At 26.3% G+C, this 18,777-nt stretch overlaps 1 protein-coding gene across 1 annotated transcript in view; it reads left to right on the top strand.

Moving 5' to 3' along the window:
- The first annotated feature begins 693 nt into the window (after nucleotides 1-693).
- The window catches only part of LOC123264392 (protein N-terminal asparagine amidohydrolase), a 42,791-nt gene continuing 24,707 nt past the window's right edge, over nucleotides 694-18,777 (top strand). The window contains exons 1-2 of the mRNA XM_044727680.1: nucleotides 694-1,129; nucleotides 18,350-18,447. The gene's annotated coding sequence lies outside the window, so the exon portion shown is untranslated. The remainder of the gene's footprint in view (nucleotides 1,130-18,349; nucleotides 18,448-18,777) is intronic.

Below are 18,777 nucleotides of genomic sequence, written 5' to 3' on the forward strand. Positions count from 1 at the left end.
AGACTCTGTACCATCTAAAGTTTATTATACGCTTCGCTTAATTTTAATATTTTGATACGCTTCATTGCAACGCTTTTATGCATCAATAATTTTAAATTAGATTTTTGTAAGCCGATTATTTTTTTTTCTTATTGCACTTTTTCAGTGGGCATAATCTCGTGTTATCTGTTAATTAATCTTCAATTAACTACAAAATAATTGAGAGCTAATTTTTTTTTATTAAATGTAGGAAGTAAAGAATTTTATATATTTTTTTACAGAAAATTTATTTATAGAGTTTTTTAAGAAAATTTCGAAATAAAATTTTAGCAATAATTTTATTTTTTTAAACTTGATTTTTATTTGATTACAAAATTATTTTGAGGTGTAATTAAAATAGTAAAATTTGTAAAAAAAAAATATTAAATTAAGTCTTAAAATTTCTTGAAAAAAAATTTTTAATAATTATTAAAAATTAAATTATTAATTATTAAATTTACAATTTTTTATTCAAAAATTTTCCAATATTATTTATTGAAAATTTTAAAAAATGAATAATTAAAAATTTTTAAAATAATGTTTTAAAGAAATAAAATATTTATAAAAAAATTTTTTGACTTAAAAAAAAAATTAAACTTCAAATATCGAATTTTTATATGAGCAGCACGTGCGCACGCATCCTACCGTCAAGCATTTGGTCGTAAGTAGAAAATGGTCTTGCCAGTATAGACAGTGTGGTGGCCGAGTGTGGCCACATCTGGCCATTTTATCCAACTTTTCGCCTTAGTACTCCCAAAAACGCGCTTATTTAAACTTCAAACCACGTGTTTTTATCTAAACATAGTAATTTCATATCTCTGTAATAAAGATGTCAAGTATTAGTGACAGGTGACACTATTTATTTAGTGGATCTTCCCGAACTCCATCTCGAGTCTCACGCGTGTGCCACCAGTTGCTCATTGCATAACAGTGAATCTTTTGAGAGCTCGTCATAAATAATAAGCTAGAGCGAGTACTTGTTGAATTTTTTATTTATTTTTTTCTACTAGTTACGGTAATTAGTTTTTCTATTTATCGACCGTGTCGTGCGAAAAAGGGGTTTTTTTACACAGATTTATTGGGCGGCGTGATACTCTGCTGTCCTCTGTCGGTGAGTTGTTATCATTTCATCTGTCATTAACATTTTATTTTATTTTATTTTTAAGGTAATTTGCATTTTTTCAAGTAATTTTATGTGAATCACTGATCCTTGTGCTTTAATGATAGAAAATTAATTTTCTTTTTCAATATAGTTATTAATTAATGAGAAATTAGTCATGAATAATAAAAAAAAACAATAGAGATCTATGCTTTGATAATCTGTTGAATATAATATTTAAAATAAAAATAAAAAATAAAAGTAATTGAAATTTAAACATCAAATTTTTTACATAAAAACTTCAAAATATTTAAGAGTAATAAAAATAATTTAAATAAAAAATTATAATTATTATTGAGGTTTATTTTTAAAAAATATGAGAAAGAACTTATATCAAATAAAAATAAGATTTTTATTTCCTAAATTAATTAATTGAATATTTTTATTGCAAAAATTTTTTTTAAATCTTCGGAATTTTAATTATGTTTTTATAAAAATGTACTGAGTATATTTATCAACTTAAACAATAATATGACTTCTTACGATACAAAATAGTATCTTATTTAACACAATTATTAGTTACATATATGCATAATTTACATTTTACATCTAAAATTATTTAAATTAATTCATTAAAACGTAATACTGAAATTATCAAAATTTTTATAATTTTCAAAATTTATTTTTCAATTACATTAGTACACAAAAAAAAATTAATTTAAATTAAGTAAATAATTTTGAAGAATTTCATTTTCTTAATTTGAGTAGAAAAATTTTTCTTAGTTCAAGTAAATTTTATTTAATTTTTTTTTTAGTCTACCAAAATAATATTTAAAAAAATTTTCATACCTAGTTTTTCAAAATGTAGAATAAAATTTTCTTGTAATTTATTAAAAAAAAATCTAAAAAATTATCGGATGTTTGTTAATTTAAGTATCATGTTTAACAAGATAATTAATAGAAAGGAAAAAAAATATAGACGTTAGTCTCAGCAAGGAATTAATTGAATTGAAATTGACAAAGTCTAGTCTAGTCTCAAGTTAGTAATAAAATTTCTAACCGGCAATTATTTATTACGGAGGATATTTTTCAGCGACAACTTAAATCTGTTGCGTGCATAGAAAACAGCTTACATGCTGGCGGTATTATATGTACGTACGTAATGAGATAGAATCATCTGGCATAGTAGTGGGTAAATACAGCTTTGGATGTTTAAATTGCCACCCGAGTTAAGTACAATAATTTATAGATCTATGAATATAAAACAGCTATTACGATTTTTGGAGAATAATTATTATCTGGTTTAAATTGCTGTATATTAAACATGATCATTTTTTTCAAAATTTTTTATAAAAATCTGATTTGTTTTTTCATTTTTTAACATTAAAAATTTTTAACATAAAAAAATAATTTCGGTATAAAACCGAAAGAACTAAACCGCGTGTCTGAGCCCGAGGATCTCAATCTCCACCCACGTGGCAGGTTCTGGGGATAGAGCACAGCTGTGACTGGGTTTTTATTTTATTTAGTCACTTTTTTCCTCATTCCACGGAGTTTCGCGAACACCAAAGCCGAATAAAAAAAACGAGTCAAGGTATGGTAGCTCACCAGTTGAAGTCACTCGTGTCGCGACATGTTTTTAATATTACTCTCGCCTGACAGACGTTTTTTATTTTTATTATACTTTACACTCTTACTTTCGTCCCTTCGGTAATAAAACCGCCGTAAAAAGTTACCGTTTTAAGAAATATAAATATAAATATTGTAGGCAAAAAATCTTTTTTATTTTTTAACATACTTTGATTCAGTTTTCTAAGCGCATTTTTTTATAAAAATTAAACTAACCAACCAAAAAAATTGGAAGTTAAATATTTTTTAAGGAAATTTAATTCTCTACAAAAAAGATCTGATTATAAGTTTTCGTTAAATTAAATTCTTAAAGTATTCATTTTTATTGATTCATTTTTTTCGATTTAGTTTTTTAACTTCGAATCTTTGAAAAGTACTTAAAAAATAAAAATTTTCTAAAAAATGATAAATATTTTCAAAGGAAATTTTATGCTCAACAAAAAAGGTTTGATTGTGAATTTTTTTGAGACGAAATTTTTTTTAGGTAATCATGTTTTGAATACTTCAATATAAATTTTCATAAATCGATTATAAAAATATTTAATTTAATTTTTTTTCTTCAAAATTATGTAATTTATAAACAAATTAAAATTAAAAAAAAAATAAAAAATATTTTCAAAGAAAATTTCATGCTCTAAAAAAAGGTATCTTAAGATTTTTCGTTAAAATTACATTTTTAAAAGTTATTCAAAATTAAAAAAGTCAAACAAGAATTCTATATTTATTTCTTTCATTAAAAAATTAAAAAGTTTGAAAAACCCAAAATTGCACGCCCCATAATCTCATTTTCCATAATAAAATTGATTAAAATAAAACACAAATAATACTTTAGAATCTTTTGCGCCATTGTCCACCCAGTTGGAACTTCGAAGCTTTCCAATTAAAAACTAGCGTGCTCTATATTCTAACCTGACGTGTTATTTTTATAAAAAATCCAAAATACTTTATCAAAAAATTTTTTTATTGAGATACAAAGTAACATTCAAGATATTATTAGATTGTTTTGTAAATTTTAACGATACTCTGATTTTTATCATTGAAAATAAATATTAAAAAGTTTGTAAAATTTAAAAGTGCACGCCTCATAATCTCATTTTCCATAATAATATTGATTAAAATAAAATACAAAAAATATTTTTAAATCTTTCGCGCCATTGTCCACCCAGAAAAGAAAAGGTACTGCGCATGTATTGTAAACGAACCTTATTTACATAGATATAGATATACAAACGATAAGCGGATTTTTAGTTTATTGCTAATTATAAATAAACTACATTGAATTAGACCGTGATCTTCGAAAGGACTTAGTTTTAAATCATACTGAAGCGTATAAAAAAATATGGACTTGATCAGTTAAGTTTTTCGGCAGTTATCGTGATCACGCCAGTTTCCATACATACATTTGACAGCCGGACGTCCACGGAATAATTTTTTTAAACATTTTTTTTATTTATTTAAAAAGCAAAGTGTCTTTTAAAAATGTCATAAGTATTGAAACTAGTATTTTTCCATTACATTTATGTATAAATATTGTTCTACAAGTGCGATAGAAAATAAATAGAGACAATTTTAGTTCAAGAAATCGCTTGATTTTTGCAAGGCGAGTGTAGAGCACAACCTCATCCGCTTCGCTTATGAGGCGTGCAATAAATTGTTTTTTATGGGTGTCCTTTTGGGTCTGAAATTTTTTAGTTTCACTGATAGAAGGATTTCTTAGTATTTAAGAAGATTTCTTTGTATTTAAGAAATCATTTCTTAAACATCATTTTTTAGTATTTAAAAAATATTTCTTAATATTTAAGAAATATTTCTTAAATATTAAGAAATATTTTTTAAATACTAAGAAATGATTTCTTAAATACAAAGAAATATTCTTAAATGTTAAGAAATCCTTCTATCAGTGTTCTAGCTCATTTTTTAGAAAAATTATTAAAAATATATTTATTTTAGGGACTAAAAAAAAATTTTAAAAAGCTTAATTTTTGGAAAATTATCATAATTATGGACGATTTATTCATCGGTTTTAATAATAATAATTTTTCGGTTACCGAAAAATTCCTATTGAGTAAGGTCCGCCTTTTCTCTTCATTCTTTATTTCCCCAGTTTCCAAATTTGTCTTTAATGACAAATTTAGCTATGAATTATGGCTAATTTTCCATAAAAGGCGAGTGTGGAGCACAACCTCATCCGCTTCGCTTATGAGGCGTGCAAAAAATATTTTAAAATGATTATTCAATCAATTTGATTTATTTTCCATAAGTTTTAAATAAGTATGGAAAATATTGCCCGTTTATTTATAATAAAAAAAAATTATTAAAAAAAAAATGTCCATTAATTTCATGAGCATCGGTCTAAAAAAAATAAAAAAAATTTTTATTCAGTGGTCCATTTTGCCTCAATGTAATAGTGTATAAATATGACTATAAATATCTTGTAAAAAAAGAGGATGAAATAATGAAAAGAAGAGATAATCCTGTATGGATTTGCGCTCACGTATAGGCACTTGGAGCGAAGAGCCCGAGGCTCGCGGGTAAGAGCTCGATTACGAGCATATGCGCTGGGTCTACTCTCCTGGGCATTATATACACCCGGTCAGATTAATTCCACCTTCGTTTGGTATTTTTTCATGCCCTTATCTCCAGACTGTACGTATCCACCTATATATATTGCATATTGTATATTGTATATTTATAAATGTGCGGCTATATCCTCCCGCGAGCCGCCAGTTTCGCCGGACACGCGAGGATCAAATCAATAGACGGTTATACGTTATAAATATTAAATATATCTACATCCATACACTTATTCTTGTTCTTGTTCTTATTCTTGTTGCTTGTTGCATACAATCTTTGTCTATGATAAATAAATCCACGGAGTTTTATTTATTTGCCACTCCCAATACCCAGCACCAGCCATCGGCTCCAGGCTACAATCGTTTATTTATTTAATACCCTGATTAATTTTGTAATTAATTATTTTTATTAATAACTCGCTGGTGATTAATTGGACAGCAGAAATTACTCAAAGTTATTCAATCTTTATTATTACTTTTTTTTTTTTTATTTGATCTTCATGAAATTAATCGAAAAAATGAGATTAATTTATAATTTTTTTTTACACTTAAAATACTTTGATATATTTTAAAATAAAAATTATCATTTATTTATATGACAATTAATATTTTATACATTGCCAAAAACTTGTGAAAATAATTTTTAATTAAATTTCTATGGAGTGAAATTCACTCCAAAGATTTTATTTACATTTTTAATAAAAAAAAATTCATTCTTTATTTTTTAGTGATTTAAAATAAGAAAAAAATAATTAAGGGTTGCTTAAAAATTCTAAAATGTGAATTTAGAAATTTAAAAAATTAATCTAAGCTGTTTATTTTAATTTGGTACATAAATTGACTTTTAAATTTAAAAACAAAAATTGCATTATGTTTTTTTTTACAAGTAGAATTTTTTTTATAAATTTTTTCGATTTTATATTTTTAAAATGCTCAAAAGTAATTTTAAAAATTCTTTCTAAAGTTTAGAAAAAATAAAAAAAACTTTGCTGAAAAAAATGTAAATCAAAAAAAATTTTTTCTCATTAAAAAATTTTAATTTTTATCAAAATTATAATTAAAGATTAAATATATTAAAAGTTACTTAATAATTATTTTATTTGAAATAAATATAAATTTTATTTTTATATAAAACCTACTGTAAATTATTTATAGACTAATTTTAAAGTAAAATTTTAAAACTTTACTTTATCCGTGCTTTTTATTTCCATAAAAAAAAAAAAAAAAAAAAAAAAAATTGTTATGTCAAAGTTGAGCAGCACTGTTCGCATGAGTTTCATTAATCTGGCCGCGCCTGGAGCTTCATCTCAACTCCTCTTATCCCATATGTACGTATGGATAGATATATGTATATATGAGTAGTTTGGTTAACTCGGCATGCACTTGCTCTCTCGGATGGCAAAGTAGTGAGAGCTTAGCTGGAGGATGTAGACAGTATGGAGATGAGCAAAAAGAGGTACCATGTTTATTACACATCTCGCACGATATTCCATGAAATTATACGAGTATAGATGAGTGGCGCCATTATTATACTATATCTACATACTTAACACGTTCATACCTTCGTCCTCCGTCCCAATCTGTATCTATGTATAACACGTCGGCATCAACTTCAATGTTATGTATGTAAATTATTCAGAGTTAGTTTATATTGCATTAAATATGAGATGTTCGGAGCTTCGAAGCTTTCCAATTAAAAACTAACGTGCTCTATATTCTAACCTAACGTGTTATTTTTATAAAAAATTCCAAAATATTTCATCAAAAAATTTTTTTATTGAGATACAAAGTAACATTTAAAATATTATTAAATTGTTTTGAGAATTTTAACAATCCTACGATTTTTATCATTAAAAATAAATCTTAAAAAGATTGAAAAATCCAAAAATGCACGCCTCATAATCTTATTTTCCATAATAAAATTGATTCAAATAAAATACAAAAAATACTTTTAAATCTTTCGCGCCATTGTCCACCCAGTTGGAACTTCGAAGCTTTCCAATTTAAAACTAGCGTGCTCTATATTCTAACCTAACGTGTTATTTTTATAAAATATTTCATCAAAAAATTTTTTTATTGAGATTTATTTATTTATTTATTTATTTTCTAGCATACAGGTCTATAGAGATGCATAGGCATCTGTACATAGAGCTAGACATTAGATAAATTATCCTAATTTTACAAAATATTTAAAAAATATATATAATAATTCAAAGTACATAAATTTTTAGAGAAATGTTAATATTACACAAAATCCTTTATACATTTACAATGACAGATTCTTAATCCAATCTTTTATCCTACAGTTTAGTGTTTTTTTACTACACTTTAATATCTTGAGACTATTAGGTAAAAGGTTAAAATATTTTATTGCAACATAGTAAGCGTTCTTTACGCTAATCCTTTTATTAATTTTAGGGAGAGATATCGACTTAAATCTAGTTCTAGTATCTTTAGCATTGTATTGCTCTTTACACTCTAGATAGTACCGCATTAGGGCTTTTACAATAAAAGTTTTCTTAATATCAAGCGGTATATTTAAAACACCCTGTCCTTCGAAATATTTTAACATATTGTTTTGAATGCTTATAATAGGCTTAATGGCGTTATTATAAGCACCACCCCAAGCAATTATCCCATAATTTATGACACTTTCAAAGAGTCCATAATACACACTTTTAAGTACATTAATGTTAACAAATTTGGAAAGTTTGTAAAAGAGAAAAACAAAGTATCTTACTTTTTTGGACAATTCATTCACATGTATATTCCATTTCATTTGAGCATCAAAAAACAATCCCAGATATTTACAGTATTCTACTCTAAGAAGCTCTCTATTGTTTATTTTTAGTGTATAATTGACGGGAACACTATCTTTATAACTACCAAATGTAATATAGGTCGACTTATCTATGTTTAGTGAGAGTTGATTATCTCGTAGCCAAACATCAAGTATTTCTAGCCAATTATTCAAGATTGAACTAATTTCAATCCAGCTATTTCCTGTACATAGAATTGCCGTGTCGTCTGCATAAGCAACGAGAGAATTCTCCGGCAATGTATAGAAAATGTCATCTATATACAAAATAAACAATAGAGGGCCTAGAATTGTTCCTTGCGGTACACCAACTTTTACATGCGTTGTTTCACTAATGCAGTTATTGACTTTGACACACTGCTCTCTTTTTCTTAAATAATTTTTAATTAATAGGTGCGGAATACCACAAAGTAACATTTAAAATATTATTAAATTGTTTTGAGAATTTTAACAATCCTACAATTTTTATCATTAAAAATAAATCTTAAAAAGATTGAAAAATCCAAAAATGCACGCCTCATAATCTTATTTTCCATAATAAAATTGATTCAAATAAAATACAAAAAATACTTTTAAATCTTTCGCGCCATTGTCCACCCAGAAAAGAAAAGGTACTGCGCATGTATTGTAAACGAACCTTATTTACATAGATATACAAACGATTAGTGGATTTTTAGTTTATTGCTAATTATAAATAAACTACATTGAATTAGACCGTGATCTTCGAAAGGACTCAGTTTTAAATCATACTGAAGCGTATAAAAAAATATGGACTTGATCAGTTAAGTTTTTCGGCAGTTATCGTGATCACGCCAGTTTCCACACATACATTTGACAGCCGGACGTCCACGGAATAATTTTTTTAAACATTTTTTTTAATTATTTAAAAAGCAAAGTGTCTTTTAAAAATGTCATAAGTGTTGAAACTAGTGTTTTTCCATGACATTTATGTGTAAATATTGTTCTACAAGTGCGATAGAAAATAAACAGAGACAATTCTAGTTCAAGAAATCGCTTGATTTTTTTAAGACGAGTGTAGAGCACAACTTCATCTGCTTCGCTTATGAAGCATGCAATTCTTGTACCAAGAAAATAATTTTGATGAGTTTTATTGCTTTGAATCAAGATGAAAACTTCTTAAATTAGGTAAAATTTATTTGAGCCAAGAAAAATTTCTTAGTTTAAGCATTTTTTTATTCAAATCAAGATTAAGTTCTTCAAAATTATTTAATTAATTATTAATACGTGAAATTTGATTGCATGTTACTTTCATAAGATCCTTTTAACTTTCAAATAAAAATTGTTCTTCGTAAATAAAACAAGTTTGAAGATAAGAAATTCTTAAATTAAATTTTTCTTTAAACAAGTAGTTCCTTTCAATGTATTTTTTTAAATAAAGTCTATTTCATATTTTTAATCTCTTGCAAAACCTAAAAGATAAAAAATCAAGCCTTAGATAATTAAATTCACTTTTGCTTCAAGAAATTTCTTGAAGCGAAAATTCAAAGTTCCTTAAAAAAAAAAATCATTGATTTTCATAGCGGGCAGTTAAAAAAAATAAAAAATATATCAAAGAACTGCAGGTTTAATGATTTTTTTTTTATCGACTAAAGATAAATACTCTTCAATCAAGTTCTAATGATTATCGACCGAAGATAAGCACCTTCCGAGTCAAGACCTCAAAATCCAAGGCAAAAAATTCTTGAACCGATTCATCTTGTTACAAAACAATTTTTTACACTTACAAATGATCTATTGTAGCAACAGATCACTAATTTTTCATCTTTGTACTATAAAAAATTTTTCTTGCCCATAAAAATTGATTGCAACTAATATTTCCAGGTAAAATACAAACAAGAAACTCAGAAAAAGTTAATTATTTACAGCCAATGATCAATTTCAGCTCATTAGAAAGATAATTATATGTCTCGAGTGGCAAGAAAAAAGAAAAGGGGAATTTAAGCGGATATTTAGACGTAATAGCATTAAAATTAATTCCCGGAAGATTATTTGAAAAATAAGTTTTTCAAGAACAAGAAGAGGAGCATTAAAATTTATGGATATTTTTTAATGCATGATATAAAATTATAAGCAATAGAATAGATTTCCGTGAATATAAGTACAGTACTAACAACCTACGACGTATGGATGTATGTATAAGTGTATATATATATGTATAATATATCTCCGGATAGGAGTTTCCCACGGCAACGGTGTTTCAGTTCCTCCGTTCCTTATATTACTCGTATCCTATCGTATGAGTAGAACAGGCGATGAAACTAACGAAGCAAATTTCGTACGGTCCGCATGCACGTTTACTCCATAGATCCATACGTGCACTTATATTTATCTGCATATATTTGTACGTATATTTATGTGTACAACAGTCGTTTCTTTCCCTATGGATTCCAATTAGACGTTACAACGCTACACGCGGGCACATTTATGTGCATACAGAAGCAAATTAGACGCTTCGCTCTTTGATTTGTTATACTCGAAAATTTATATGCGTATCTTATTCATGCACCCTCCGTACATTACATATATTTAACTCGAGTAACGTATTGAGCCATTCATATCTTCCATGCTCTCAAATTTAGTCCTTTTTTTATTGTTTTTAATGACAAAGAAATTATACTTTATTTATACGCAAGTTTTAGTCTCACTTTCTATTTATATTCTCGCTATTATTTGCCATGACGCATCTTTTTTTGAGTAGCTATTTATTTACATAATTTCTGTGTTTATAGTTTCACTTTTTTAGTTTTCATATTTAGGTCATAGAATTTTTTTAAATCAATTTTTTTTCAAATCCATCAAATAATAAGTAATTTAAGATATGAAAAAGAAATCTAGTTTAAAGGAAAATTTTTTCCGTCATACCTCCCCCCACTTTTGTACAATTCACTTCTAATTTACGAAGTACGTTCTTAGTTTGATAAGACAACTATTAGAGAAAAAAAAAATTTGTGAACAAAGCTTTTTACTCGAGAGAAAAAATATATATATAAAAGTTTTGGCGATATATGATTTTATACAGTTTTATATAATGTATTTTTTCAATGTAAACTTTACTAATTTTCTGATGCTAAATTTACATTTTTTCCATTTAAATATTAATAATTTTTCTACAAACTGAGTTTTCATTTTATTTTGTAGTTTGGATTTTTTCCATGTAAACTTAATCATTTTTTCCACCAACTAAATTTACATTTTACATGTAAGCTTAATCATAATTCTACACAATAAATTTACATTTTACATGTAAACTTATTTTTTTCACGCATTGAATTTACATTTTACATGAAAACTTATATTTTTCCACGCACTGAATTTACATTTTACATGTAAACTTAGTATTTTTTCCATGCACTGAATTTACATTTTACATGTAAGCTTAATCGTTTTTTCCACCCAATAAATTTACACTTTACATGTAAATATTGTTTCCACGCACTGAATTTACATTATACATGTAAACTTAATCTTTTTTTCTACACGATAAATTTACATGCAAACTTAAACTTTTCCACACATTGAAATTTACATTTTACATGTAAACATCATTTTTTCGCATACTAAATATACATTTTTTCCACACACTAAATTTACATTTTCTTCCATATAAACTTAATTTTTTTTTCCACATTCTAAATTTAAATTTTCTTCAATCTAAAATTTACATTGTTCCTTTCATGAAATTTACATTTCCAAATTTTTTAAATTTCTTAGAAAATGTAACTTAAGTCATTTATATTTTGACAAAAGTGAATAAATTGTAAATAAATAAAATTAATTTGCAATTTTTACAGAATTTTTTTTAGTGCATATATAATTATAATTATTGACATGTTATATGTCCACTTATGGCTTGAAATAAAAATTGGCTATATTAAAAAATTTTCACACGAATAAATTAATTACTTTTGAAATTTACCATCATATCAACACACACAATCATAACTCAAGATAACTTTACAAGTATTTATAAACCAACCTACACTTCCACCGTCAAGTTATTCAATTATCCAGTCTATCTATCTTATCATAATCATAATCGGACTTTTTCTCTCTAATGACTCAATTAATCATTTATTCTTTCATCTGAAATAATATTTACCAATTGATTAATTAATTAAGCCCATACCGAATGAACAGAGACTGAGACTTGAGCGAAGTATAACTTATAGGCTATAGGCTATAAACAACATTATTTTTCTATCGCCTCGCTCGTAACTCGCACGGCTCGAAGCCCATAAATCACCATGACTAAGTCTTTATCTAGAGTGACAGCCAGCGCAAAAAGCGAGTTTGCTAAGCAACTTGCAACTCACAACTCGCAACTCACAGCCGAAGCAAAAAATCGAATTTTGCTCAACTTTATACTCTTGACTCTTGATTCGTCGAGTGACAACCGAATCACCGAGCACGATCTCTACTTTTGAAATAACAAAGATTTAATGCGCTATTAAAGTTATATTTATTAGCAGAAAATCTTTTGGAGTAACAAATTGAGTTTTAAGTTCTTAAAAACAAGTACAATTAATCATTGTTTGTTATTTATTTATTTTTTAACAAGTAATTTATAAATTTAAAGTTTTAAGCCAAATTTTTAACAAGTAATTTATCTCAAGTTTAAGTTTGTAAATATTAATTTTATTTTTTTAAAAAGTTTCACTTTTTTAAATCAAATTTTTACTAATAAGATTATTTTTTTTGTTTCGTCGATAAATTTTTAAGTAAAAAAACAAAAATAATAAATTATTATAATTTATATTTTTAATTAAATAAAATTAATTGTTTTAATGTTACTGAAATTAATTTTTTTAGGACAATTTTTAGAATTTCTTGACAAATAAATTTTTATAGAGAGAATTTATCAAAGAATGCGACTTGTAGAGTTAAAAAAATTATATTGATTTTTTAGAAATATTTTTTAAATCCTCAATTACGAATTTTTCAATTTTTGAATAAAAAAAAAATTTCTTTTTATTTCATTTAAAATGTATTAAGGGGACTCGGTGGTCTAGCGGCCTAAAATTTAAACAATTTTAAAAAAATTTATTTCCATACGAAGGTAATTAATTTAATGAATAATGCTTTCAAATTTTTTTTTACACTTATTCTATTACTTATCAACTACACAAAAATGAAAATTAAAAAAAAAAAATTTTTTTTTAAATTAGAAAAATGGCGCTAAAGTCCCCCTCTCCAAAAAAAATGGACCTGACTGGTGGGTGGTGATTTATCTCTCCCTTTGATCTGAAATAAAAAAAAATGACGGATTTTTAATTAGTATAATTATTAATACTATTAATAAAATCATTCTCAGAGTGAGTTTCACATCAGAAGGATTAAATTAATTAAAAATCATCCGCTTTGCATTTCTTCCGTAAATTTTTACCGTATAGAATTTTTATTAAAAAATATTTTTAATATTTTTGAAAATTTTGTGGTTCAAAAACATTTTTTCAATAAATTAGTAATTAAAAAAAAAATTATTCTTAATTTTTCTAAAAAATGAGCAATCCACAGATTCGGTAGAACCTGGCGCCAAGTTCCGTTCAAATCTGCTGTAAACGGAGCGCCAGACTACCGACTGTGTTTACTGTAAGCAGAACGGTATTTTGAGGTTGCAAAATTTTATTTAATTCTACGGTACTTTTTTTTCCTAAATTGTATATTATAACAGTAATTCATACTTTATTTGACTGTTATTAATTAATTATATTCACTTATAACAATTAATCTACTTGAAATTATTAAATTTAATCAGCACAAACTATAGCAACGCAAAAATTTCGATCCTGACTTTTTTTCGATGGGCAAAGTGATCTGCCACAGACTAAATAATTCGAGAATGCATAGTAATCCTTCATTAGATGGGAAACTACAGTTAAAAAAAGATATTTCACAGCTTGCATCTACACCCGCCAGGGTGCGCTGAAATTATTTTTATATAAACTGTAGTTTCAAAAGGATAGTTTGCTATAACAAATGCAACCAACGCGAGATTTAAGTTGGTACCAATTGTAAATTTTTATTATAATTACAAAAAATACTAAAATCCGAACAAAAACAGTTTCACTGTAAAAAAATCGCGCCAAGTCCACGTTCATAAGACTATTAAGAAAAAAAAATTTGTTTTTTTCTTTACAAAAATATATAAAATAAAAAAAATAAGATATGATTGTTTATGATTTTCGGAAATTAAAAAAAATTTTGTTATAAATTTAAAAATTAAGAAAAAAATCTTGGAACGTACTTGGTGTGCGTCATTGTGTATTTTAATTTTTTTAAAGTCCTAGTAAATAGATTTTACGAATTTCATTAAAAGTAAAATATTTTGCAACCGCGCACACTAAATACGTTCCAAATTTTTTTTTTGATTTTTAAATTTGTAACAAAATTTTTTTTAATTTCCAAAAATCATAAACAATCATATCGGTTACTTGGATTTTTTAATTTTTTTATTTTATATATTTTTGTAAAGAAAAAAAAAAAATTTTTTTTCTTAATAGTTTTATGAACGTGGACTTGGCGCGATTTTTTTACAGTGAAACTGTTTTTGTTCCGAATTATGTTTCCCGTGCAAAAAAAATTTTGCTTCATTCTGAACGTAAATCTTAATTTCATTTTGAAGTTCATATTATGACACAAATATAAATTTATTTCTAAAATCAATCTAAATTTAAGAAAAGTTCATATGTAGAAACGAGAACGCCAAAAAATTTTGAAAAATGTATTTCAGAATGATTTCAAAATCAACTTCACTTGTGACAACGTACTATCATTATTAAAATGATAATGCAGAAATCACTCTAATAAATTCATTTTCAATTCATAATCATATTAATTTTTTATAAACTAATTAATATCCATTACATATTTCCCGTGCAAAAAAAAATTCTGATTCAAAATGAATTTAAGATTGAAATTCATATTTTGACACAAATATGAATTAGTTTTGAGATCAACCCAATTTGACATTGATTTGTAAATAGAAATTAGCGCACCTGTAGAACTTTCGATCCTGTTTCAGAATGTTAATAAAGACTTAAAAATATTTTGGATTATTTTATGTATAAAATATTCTTAAGTTTTGATTAAAATTCTAAAGCATGATTGAAAATTCTATAGACGTGCTAATTTCTATCTACAAATCAATTTAAAATTTAGATTGATCTCAAAACTAATTCATAATTGTGTCAAAATATGAATTTCAATCTTAAATTCATTTTGAATCAGAATTTTTTTTGCACGGGTTATATCATACACAAAAATATCATTTCCAAAATTCCACTTAATTTTAACTCAATCAATAGTCACAAACAATTTAACAATTACAAATTCCGATCCTAAAATTTCATCTGCGGTTCTTTTGGTATCGAAAATTGATGATCATGAATTCCGATCTACCCCAACTCTCTAGTATCCACCAATCATAAACACTAACAACAATATTCCTGCAAATCAAGTGAACAAATATTCCTGAAAATTTTTACGATCATCCTACAATATTCAATCAAAATTCCTATCACTGAATTTTGTATGATACCTCTTTAATTCTAATCCAGTAATGAAACCGAAATGATCCGGTGATTAAATGGGTGCCCAATAATCGACGTTATCGTTCGGGAGTAATAATTGTGCAGAACCGCGGGCAGACAACTGAACCCTACATACATGCCGGTTATTTAGTGTACGTAGACACACACGACGGTCCGCATTCCATGAGTGGAACAACCGGTACACGTTCCAGTGGTTCTCAAAAGACAATTGCGGACACAGACATTAACTATTTTAATAAACTCCGAAGATGTGAGTGTAAATGTGAAGTCATACTACCACTTTGTATTTCTGTAGCCCGCTCTTCTTGAGTCACGAGAGTCCTCAATGCCCTCAACAAAGAACGTTGAGTCTCCGGTAAGTCAAAGGCTCCACTTTTCAAGATTAAAGAAGACTCTGAAGGAAGACAAGAGATCGGTTTTCAATTATGGAGTCTGGTTATGCAATTTCTTGAGATTTCTAAATCTTTTGCATTTGAATTTGAGGATGAAATTTGAGTTTAACATTTCCGTTTTTTTGTTGGAAAAATTCTTAAGTTCATTATCAAAAAATTAAAAATTATTATTAACTTATCAAGAACTTGGACCAAATAATAACATTGTTTATTCTCGATTTCATCAAGCGATCTATTGCATCAAAGATATTCAATATTATGATTACAATAGCCAAAACAATAACAATACATCAAATAGATATTTATTTTTAAAGTTAACATCTTACATTGAGAAAAAAAAATGAATATTTTTGAAAAAAAAATAAATTTGTTGAAAATTTTAAACAATTTTACACAGTAAAAAATTTTGCGTCATTTCTTCAAAAAATTTAGTGTTAAATATTTAACACTTCTTTATGTAAATTTAACATTTATTGTGATGAATTAACACAAAAAAGTGTTAAATATTTAACATACAAATTTTTAACACAAAATTTTTTGACGCATTGACGTAAAATTTTTTACTGCGTAGTTTTTGATGAAAAAAAATTAAAATTGTTCTGATAATAATTTTCTTGCTGAAAAAATTTTTTTTGATAGAAATTCGTAAGTTGTTTTTTTGCTAATCAAAAAAATTTTTTTTTTAACTAGAAAATTATTGTGAGAATAATTTTAATTTCTTTACCTAAAAAATGAAATTGTTAAAAATTTTCAACAAATTACTTTCTTATTAAAACATAGCTTATTTTTTTTTTTTTTTTTAAAGAGATTGCACACCTCATAAGCGAAGCGAATGAGGTTGTGCTCTACACCGCCTTAAAAAAATCAAGCGATTTCTTGAACTAAAATTGTCTCTATTTATTTTCTATCGCACTTGTAGAACAATATTTACACATAAATGTAATGGAAAAACACTAGTTTCAACACTTATGACATTTTTAAAAGACATTTTGCTTTTTAAATAAATAAAAAAAATGTTTAAAAAAATTATTCCGTGGACGTCCGGCTGTCAAATGTATGTATAGAAATTGGTGTGATCACGATAACTGCCGAAAAACTTAACTGATCAAGTCCATATTTTTTTATACGCTTCAGTATGATTTAAAACTAAGTCCTTTCGAAGATCACGGTCTAATTCAATGTAGTTTATTTATAATTAGCAATAAACTAAAAATCCACTTCGTTTGTATATCTATATCTATGTAAATAAGGTTCGTTTACAATACATGCGCAGTACCTTTTCTTTTCTGGGTGGACAATGGCGCGAAAGATTTAAAAGTATTTTTTGTATTTTATTTTAATCAATTTTATTATAGAAAATGAGATTATGAGGTGTGCACTTTTGGATTTTCCAAACTTTTATTTATATTATGTTTAAAAAAACTGCATTAATTTGTTTTATTAATTTCTATAAGTTGGATTTTTTAATAAATTTTCTCTCCAATAATTTATTTAAGAAGAAATTTTAAAAATTGCCGTATAAAAGTTAATTTATTATTTTTTAATCTAAAAATTTGGTTGAAAAAAATTGTTTAGAAAAATTTTAAATCTTACATATTTAATTGATCTACTATTGGACCAAATAAGTAATTCCTAATCAAATATATGAAATAAAATAAATATTAATGATAATGATTAATGCCTATGTAAGATTTATTGCTGCACATGAACAAACGTTTGAAAAAACGACTACAATACATTAGACATTACAGAGCAAAAGACAATCGAAGGAAGTCGAAGCCTATAAATATGCAAATAGTCAGTGGTCACCTGGGCCACTGTATGCTAATAAAATTTATTACGCTTGCCATACGGTCTAGATACTATCCTCGATAAATATTATTATATTATAGATCTCTATACTCTATATTTGTTTATATTTTATGTCCTATAACAGATAAAGATAAAGATGTGAATTGATGCGTCCTGCCAACAAATTATGCAGGTGTTTCGCTTTTTAAAAACAATGAATATTTATCATATGGAAATTTTTATTATTATTTTTCTCGAAAAATTTATGGTAATTTAATTTAACAATCGATATTTTCGTCGGTGAGAATCTTAAAGTATAATATTTTTCAGGGGAATTTCCATCTGAAAAGCGTTCAGATTTTTTCGTCCAGATATTTATAAATTTATGCATTGTCACAATAATTGGATAAATATTTTTAAATATTAAAAATGATGTTTTATTTATGTTTGTGTTTCAGAATAAAACAGAGGGTAGAAGTGAGGACCGAAAAAAAAAAGAAGACTGAATATGGCGGCCGGAACGTGTCCTCCTTGAAGATTAAACGAAACTTAGCAGGTATGTAATAAATAAAAATTAATATTAATATTAATAGAGAGATCGAGATTAATTGCGGCTGTGTATTTTCCGCTTGAGGGAGCGCCAACGATCCGTTTTATTGCGAAGACAAAGCTCGGTATCGTTCATGAGAACCCTTTAGAACGTGAAAACGTTTTTGTTTAGGTTATACTTATATATACTTCAGTTGGGTAACTTTGTTATTGGAGTTTTGCTGTTTTTCTGCTATTCGCGTGTGCAACGTATTCCACGATTAAGATGTGCAGGCGGACCTGAATTCCGGACGCTTGATACATATCTCGATTAACATCGTCCTTTTCTTGTCTACTG

Source organism: Cotesia glomerata, linkage group LG4 (assembly GCF_020080835.1).
Source record: "Cotesia glomerata isolate CgM1 linkage group LG4, MPM_Cglom_v2.3, whole genome shotgun sequence".
Lineage (NCBI taxonomy): Eukaryota > Metazoa > Arthropoda > Insecta > Hymenoptera > Braconidae > Cotesia > Cotesia glomerata.